An 8,971-nucleotide genomic window follows, 5' to 3' on the forward strand; every position below is an offset into this window, starting at 1 on the left:
ATAATTTTATGATTATAATCATAAAAATCCGCTATATATATCAAAATACTATATATATATATATATTTTTACGTTATTCCCGATTTGTGAAAATTCACTATTATTCAAACCCGCATATGAAACCTTCAGGAAATATTTATTACCAGGGCCGCGATTATAAACGGCTATCTTCATCGGTATATTGAGGTATAAACTGATATCGATATTTATGTACGAAAGTGTGCATATTTGTATGAAAATTCAAAGTGTCTTCGTCGGTAACCGGTAATTGAACATATTTAGAAAAAAATGTAAATATATTCTATTTTTCATAAGAAAACTTAATTTTACTTTGAAGATAAATTTTAACTTCCCATGATAATCGAGGCCCAGATTAACGTACAAATCTACTACAAATCCCAAAAGAAAACACTTGTAAGAGTATATTACAAAAGAGATATAAGGTATATAGCACACCAGGATGACGACATAATTTTTTTATTTCTAAATATCGTCATTGCGCCGGCAATATGTGTTAAGTGATTATTTTTTAAAAGTATTTTTAACTTCTCATTAAGATTTCACAATTTCGTTTCTACAAAATATAGTTAAATATTTTGTCAAAGTAAAATTATGTGTTTTCCTTTTTGTAAAGAATAAAAATGTATTGAAAAATTAAATCCATCATCAAAAGATACACTGTTTAAATTATCTTCATAAAAAAACAAAATGTCACTTAATTGATTTGGTGTTTATTTTGTAGAACTCCGTATTTAAACTTATTATATAAAAAATCAAACACCGATTTGAGATGTTTAATTTCTTATATTATACGTTTAACAGTGTTGACGCAGCGACGATATATTGAGAAACCTCGATAGGTTTCATTTTATATAAAAACATTGTAAATATCACGATCGGAAGACATAGAAGCCGCACTTTTACTCTGATGGTAACAATAGATACCGCGAAACCGTCTAATTTTGCCCGCTTTTTTACAATTATGTTGATTTTCTCAAAAAAAATGTACGTAGTGCTTTACTTTTTAATTACTAAGAATGACCTTGGTAATCATTGAATTGGGTTACAATTGTAAATTCAGTCATATTTAAATGCGATTTCAAGCAATTTAAAATTTGAATGGCTGGAAAAATTACCTCCATGCTCGTCCATGTTTGCCCGCAACCATTATTTGTACTCATACGGCGTTCTTGTCTAAGAACTACTTTATCGAATTATTAATTCAAGGGCCAAATTGTCGTTTGAACATATTTTCAATGGCTAACTGATAAATTATTCGTCTAAAAATAATTGGGCAAATTTACACGCCGAACTCTTTTTGTTTTCATACAAGACAATTGACAATTTTTAATTTCAGGTAGGTACGGCCTCCGTGGTGTAGTGATCAAGACGCTTGATTCACGCACGGAAGGCTCCGGGTTCGATTCCCGGTGAGAACACAAAAATTAAAATGTGATTTTTCTCAAGCCTGGGTGCTCTGTGATGTAATTCACCACTGTAATTAGGCCCCCTGGCCTGTTGTGGTGCAAAAAAAAAATGGTGTGAGAAATAATAGCTGTTTCAGGAATATAGTTTATGAACAACTAAGAAGGTTAAAAACCAGACGACATCAATTTAAAATGAATAGAAATTATTTCGGAATCTAAGTCCAAAGCTACGAAAGTTAAAAAATATCGTTTGAGGGTGGATAATAATGGAAGCTGGTTAACTCCAGATATAATGAAAATGATCTAATATAGAAACAAGTTGTATACCATGCAAAAAATAAGAAATGCTTCAGAAACTATTAAAAAGCTATATAAAGGATATGAAAACACATTATCAAAATAATTAAGAAAGGCAAAGAAGAATTAAATCAAAGTATGCACAATAATGATAATACTTTTGAAAATCTAAAATACCTAATGTGTGCAAAACCTTCATAATGGTTTTAATTTGATTTAAACTAATTATTAAAATAAGACAGTGACAACCCTAACACATTTTTTCGTTTGGGCAAAATTGACAGCACAGAATTATGCGGGTTAATTTGCCCATCGTCATAATTCTTGATTTAAGCTCAGTAGCTTTTCTGTCTGACCATTGTCAGTACATCACATAATATAAACAGGAAATGATCTGAAAATCTTTGCCTATATCATACAACAAGAAAAACTTACCTCTGTCTTCGCCATCGAGCAGTATATTAAAAATCAGTCAAATTGGCCCGCAACAAACTACACGCGGACTTTGACAGGTTCTGACAAGCCACTGAGTAAAGTTAGTGACAAAAGCTTCTAAACGGAGTTAGTGACATAAATCTACTTTCCTCCTTAATGTACCAAATTTACCGAAATCAAATGAAAATATATGTTTTTAAAGGTCGAGCATAGATTAGACTCTTTGGGCAAAATATCCATAAAGGGCAAAATTGGACGGTTTCGCGGTACCCTTTTTTCTCTTACATTGCATTACATATTTTTATATTGTTTTTTAGTTGAATTTCTACAATGAAATTTTTATTACTGTTAATATCGTTTTTTTATATTACTAACGTTTACTTGAAAATTTTCTCTTAAAACTGTTATTTAAAATACTTTAAGAAGTGTTTTTATTTTGTTGAGCATGTTTTTAGATTTTTTAACTTTCAATTTATTTAAAAAATATTGTATGTATTACTTTTGTTACTGTAATTTGTTATTATTTTCAGAATTGTTTTTTAAAAAAATATTATTACCTTTCATTTCTTTTATTGCTTCACATCTGTTATTTTTTAAAGTCATAAAAGCCTATTTTTTTCTTCTTAAAAATGTTTTTCATTCTTTTTTATTTAATTACTTTTTATTTCAAAATACAAAGAATGTACAATACCTAATTGTATTCCTATGAGTTAGCAAACTCATTCTGGCACAGTTACAATTGATAAGCATCAGATATAAAGATTTATAGTTACACATAATTAAAATAAAAATGGACAAATCTTAGTATGTTTTTTCATATCTAATATAACTTTCACTTATGTAAATACTGTTCTTCTTCAGCCTTGTTCTCTCCACTGATGGATAAAGGCATCTTCCAAATGTCTCCATTCCTTCCAATCCCCGCTTTTATCATCCATGTTTTACTGGGTAACGTGGCAATGTTATCGATCCATCTTTTTTGTGGCCTTCCAACACTTCATTTGTTTTATTTATTGTGTATGCAGTCTTCTTCTTTTGTATGCTTCTTCTTCTTTCTTACTTCTTTTGTTTGCCCATGCTTAACACTTTATTATTCCATCATTTTGCCTCGCCAAGTGTCCCGTCCACTGCCATTTAATTTTGCTGCCCAATCCATCATATCTGCGACTCCGGTTCAGAGCCTTATTTCTTAATTTCTTATTCCCCCTCTTAGACATACACCGAGCATCTGTCTTTCGACGGATCGTTGCATGCATTTTAGTTCTAAATATTGTTTTTTCTTGTAATTACTTTGAGCATGTTTTTAATTTCAATATTACTTCAGTTCTCTTTTGTTCCTTATAATATTAGTCTTGTAATTGTCGACCTCGTGGCGTAATGGTTAGGGCGTTTGCCTACCATTCAAAAGGCCCCGGGTTCGATTCTCGACATGGTTGATATTAAATATTTATTAAAAATGGTGTTTTCACACTTGAATATTTCATAGTCCCTGGACCTGGTACCTGAAGCGTAAGACTGATCATCTACCTTCATGTAACAAAAAAATGATCAAAATACGCTGAGATTGGTGTACCAATGCAGTGCTCTATGCACCATTAGGTGCGGAAAGGGAATAATGATGAATTCATTTGAATAATATAAAAAGTTAATTGATAACCTAAGCAAGTTATACAATATGGAAACTTCCCTGGTCCATTAGAGAATTAAGTCTAATTTTGTATAACTATGAAATTGTACTGTATGGTTTCTGAATAAAAGACAAATAAAGAAAAAAAATCTAGATACATATCAGGCGCGTGCGGTGAATATTATCAGTAGGGATGCTGACAAAAATAATCATGTGTTTACATTTAGTGGGTGTGACAGTACATATGGGTAGATATCTAACTAAAATAAATATTGCATAGAATCAGTTTTGTAAAGTACACTTGAGATTGTATTATTATATTATGAAAATGATCCTATGCAAGTTTTCCATTATAATAATAATTTGAAGTTGATCACATATAAATTAACGGAGCACGGGAGCAGGCGCGTCTATCGGTGAAGCTGTAAGCATTTGGACATGGACAGTAACTTAAACTCGAGATGTTCTAAAATTTTGGTGAAATTTCAATAACACGCTATTTAAAACTTTATGCTACATGTTATTAGAGTAGTTTTTTCTTTGCATTACTCAAGTTGGATGCTCTTAACTCTGTGAGTCTTGTAGAACAATACGACATTGTTATGAACTTAAATGCGTGTGCGCAGAAATTTGATCATTTTGTAATAAGACTGGACTCTAAATGAAGAGTAGTATTCAGATTCCAGCGTATCAAACGAATACTATCAACTATCAAGTCTGAGGTACCTTTATATAGGAAATGCGCATACGTATTAAGTTATCTATACTGAAAATATTGCTTGAAATTGTAAATTGTGTGTGTTTGAACATTTTCTGAGATAATTTTACGATTTTTTAAATATTTTTTTTCTCATTTATAATTTTCAATAGAAAAATACATATTCTTATTTTCAAATATTCAAGGGATGCGCCGCATCCACAGTATGTATGGACAGAACGCGCCTGATACATATATACCGATGAAAATAGATATTTCCATTTTCCCTTCTCAAAGATATTCTCCATCTCTCTTGAAATATCTGAGACTCTGGAGTACAAATAAAACAAATTATAATTCATAAAGCTTTATTTAAAATACTTAGGATAAAAATATTCGCATAATACCCAAATTCCTCTATAAATAATGCAAAATAAAGTGTATTGACATAGAATTTAAATGTGATACATTTACTGACTTGTTGTCACAGAACTTATTTATTAATTCAATTAAAAAAAACAACAGTTCTACTTGCAACGGTACTAAATAGATCAGAGGTGAATCATACCAATCAACCCTCGCATGTAACAATCCGATACATTTATTAGTTGATTGTGTTTTAGAAAAGTCGCAGAAATAATCACACCTAAAATTAATATTTCCAACACACATTTTTCAATTAATATCACAGTCTAAAAATGCCACACTCGGAATAAATATTTAAAACACTTTTCAACTTTCATTTCAAGCTCTTCTGGCATTAGATATATAAAAATAATGAAGGGTTTCTAATAAATTATGATATTTTAAATCATTATGGCAATGCAACAAATATATACAATGTAAAAAAAAATATTTTGGGTGTGTAGATAGAAAAACATGACTGGACATCCAGGGGGTAAAAGAAGGATTGGAGACCCAGGCTTAGATGAAGGAATGAAGTAAAAATAGATGCAGCACAGCTTCTATAAGTTGCAAATCGGAAAATGGCTGCTGAGGACAGGCGGAGTTGGAGGCAAAAGTTAAAGTAGGCCAAGGCTTAATTTGGGCTGTAGCGCCATCGAAGAAGAAGAAGATAGAAAAACAATGAGGAAACCTAGTGTTTTATTTATTGAGTAGGCGTTTATTAGGGAACTTAATATTATTTTATTTATACATATCATCCTATAGGGGAGTCATTTTTGTTATTTTTACAGGACGACGAAAAATCTGCTTATTTTATTGAAATCTCAACTTTATGAATATGAATAACATGAAATGTTTATCCATAAACTGTCGCCAATTCAGAGGAAACGCGGTCATACTTTTCTTCACACAACGTAGTCTCGTATTTACTCCCTGGATTATGGAATTATAGCAATGATTTTCTTACACACTATAGATATTTACCATTGACGTGTCTTTATCATTTTGCTTTTTTGATTAACTGTTTCTTATGCGAGCTAGGACCATCCAAAAACTGTAAAAAGTGCCCAGTTTTATCTGCCGTCTCTGGGTGTACTGTATACAAATATGATAAATTTTCAAAAATGGAAAGGATACCGAAACAGAGAATTTTATTCTGATACTTTTTATAAAAAACACATCAAATAGGTTAGGTTTCGAGGTACGGAAAACGGGACAGTGAAATTTCGATTTTTTTTTCAGTTGGATAAAATCAGTCCGTATTAGGGAAGCATCTGTAAGAGAGTGACAGAAAGACAACGTTCAAACCTATTCGTCAAAATCCTCACCCACCACGTATTCCCTCAAAAACTTTAAGTCTAATTTCTCTTCAACTCAATAAAATAGGCAGTTTTTTCGTAGTCCCGAAAAAAGAACACAAATGACTTAAGCGGCGTTGTTAGCTAAGCGACGATATACAGTTTTAATACATAATACATATATATTGCCTTAAGGCAATTACTCCCCACCTACATAAACCATTAACTCTTAAAAAACTGTGCGAAAAGAATTCCTATGCAAACCGTGCAGTAAACTCGTGTTAAATTAGGTAAGATATTTTAATATTTTTTTATGAGAAAATGAGATATTTTAATGTATGTACAGGTAATGAAAAATAAAAATGTAACTTTTTAATAGTCTATTTTCCATAATTCATAAAAAGAATCATGTAAAGTCTGTTTATTATTACTAGAACTTCCAAATAAACAAACCAGCTGCATTATCATGCAGCATATCATATAAATTTATAGTGGATTGACATTCATTAGATTCGTTAGTATGTATTTAAATTTGATAATATTTGTATTTTTAGTTTTATTTTATAAAACTCCATAGTTGATGACTTAAGTAAAAATATCAATAATATATTAACCGAGGTGTTTGCCTCAGTTAATACGTTATTAAAAAAAACAAAATATTATCGTTCTAATAATTTACCCAAATATTTAAATCTTGGTGATCACTTTCAACGAGTTGTAAATATGTAACTCACATTTAGAAAATGGAAATTAAAATCATTTAAGTATAAGGTAATAACCATTATATGAATAAGTTTTGTTTGAAGGTATATAATAAAAACTGGCTAGCTAAAAACCGGTAGCTGCCGATGGAACTACCAACCAGCAGCCCCTGTTATAGTTTTAATTAAATTTAAATACATATCATTTATTTTATTTAATGCACAAAATACACAATTTTGTCAATAGACACAATAATATGTTTTTTTGTCCCGACTTGTTAGAAAATTCCGTGTTAAGTCGGGACTCTTCGATATTTAAATCAAAAATATTTATTAACATATTAAACATAATTCAAATACATTTTCATTATAAAACTTTATAAAATTATATAATTTACACCAGTTTTTATTATAAACATTCAAACAAAACTTATATTCATATAATTATTATTACCTTATACATAAATGATTTTAATTTAAACTCTTTTATTTCCATGATTATTTTAAAAAAATGATTTACAACCCCTGCTTGCACTTGTATATAACATAGAAATTTGTTTAGTCTCCCACCAGTCTGACGATGTCGGTCACGACGAAACCCGGTCACTGGTAAAAATTTATAAATAAAAGTGGAATTTTCATTCCTATATACATATTTTTATTATTATAATTAGAAATGCAGTTCCACCAAGAAATGTCAGTAGAAAAACTCAATATATCAATGGAAATTAAGTTGGGGTAGAGTGGGGTTCGAATCTCGGACCTCTGATCCATGAGTCCGCAACACTAGCCACGGGACCACAACCCGATTAAAATAATATAGTAAAACTTAACAAAAAAGATTTAAATGATAATTTTATCAAAATCATTATTTAAATTTAGTGAGTACTTTCAGGTAAAAATCATGAAAGAGGAAATCGACTGCAGATTAGTCGGTCTCATGGTGTACTGGTTATGGCAACTGCCAGGCATTAAATAAGTAAACAATTGTACAACAATAAATAGCGATCCACTGTATTGTATTTTATCATGCCGTGGCGTAAAATGGGCCAATCATGCGATATCACGCAGTGGGCTCGTGGTTTTCACGTGCACAGCGGTCTAGTCTCCGTGAATGTACGGTGCTTTAGGCATGTTACAACAAAATACGACTTCATTATTTCAAAATCTAAGAGAGATATTATCAAGTCTTGTATTATATGTTAACTTATGTGACACCATAGCCACACGAAAGTTGAATTTGGGATAACAGATCTGATGGCAAATATGAGCATACATGCATTGTAGGTACAATAAAATCATTAAAAAAAAATTAATCAAGAAATGATTTCAATCACACGTCTTTTCATTTTGATTTAATTACAGTGATTTATTTTAATACGGCCGCTGACTACTCAAGATCTATACATGTTTATTTTGATATTCCGGCTCCATAACTCAGAGGAAAATTGGCAATTCGGCCCATTTGCATGTCTGGACATAGTTTGGACATTACACAGTGAGTAAGGTGGCCACTTAAACCAGCCAGTGATAAAATGTAAATGCCTGGACTTCCATATTCCCTTTTTTTAATGTTACCATCTCTGTTGAAATATATTAAAAATAACATGGTTAAAATTTAATTTAATTCGGATAGTGCGTACAACAACTGGTTTATGATATTATTTTATTAGGCACTAAAAATATAATAAAATATCTAACATATGTTTTATAAGGAAGGTTGTAAATATTAAATGAATCATGTTTATCACATCAATTTATCTATGAATTTGAATTATCAATAATTAATTTAAGTAATTTTTAAGTTCTATATACCTTTAGAAGGATAAAATATTGATTACATAACTAAACATTTTAAGTATATTATAAATAATTGTTTTGTGGATTTAATGCTACACCCAAGTGCTAACTTTTACATAAAAGGAGACAGATTATAGAAACAATAGAAAATTATGAAAACATGTGGAAAAGAACATCGATGCTTCTAAGAAAGAAAAATGTTTCAATTGTAAATTTAAATTTTGAATCCATGTTTCATTTTATTTCAAAATTTTACATTCATAAACCTTAAAAAGTCGCTTTAA

Source organism: Micrasema longulum, unplaced genomic scaffold (assembly GCF_059751315.1).
Source record: "Micrasema longulum isolate JH-2025_06_02 unplaced genomic scaffold, ASM5975131v1 h1tg001663l, whole genome shotgun sequence".
Taxonomy (NCBI): Eukaryota; Metazoa; Arthropoda; class Insecta; order Trichoptera; family Brachycentridae; genus Micrasema; species Micrasema longulum.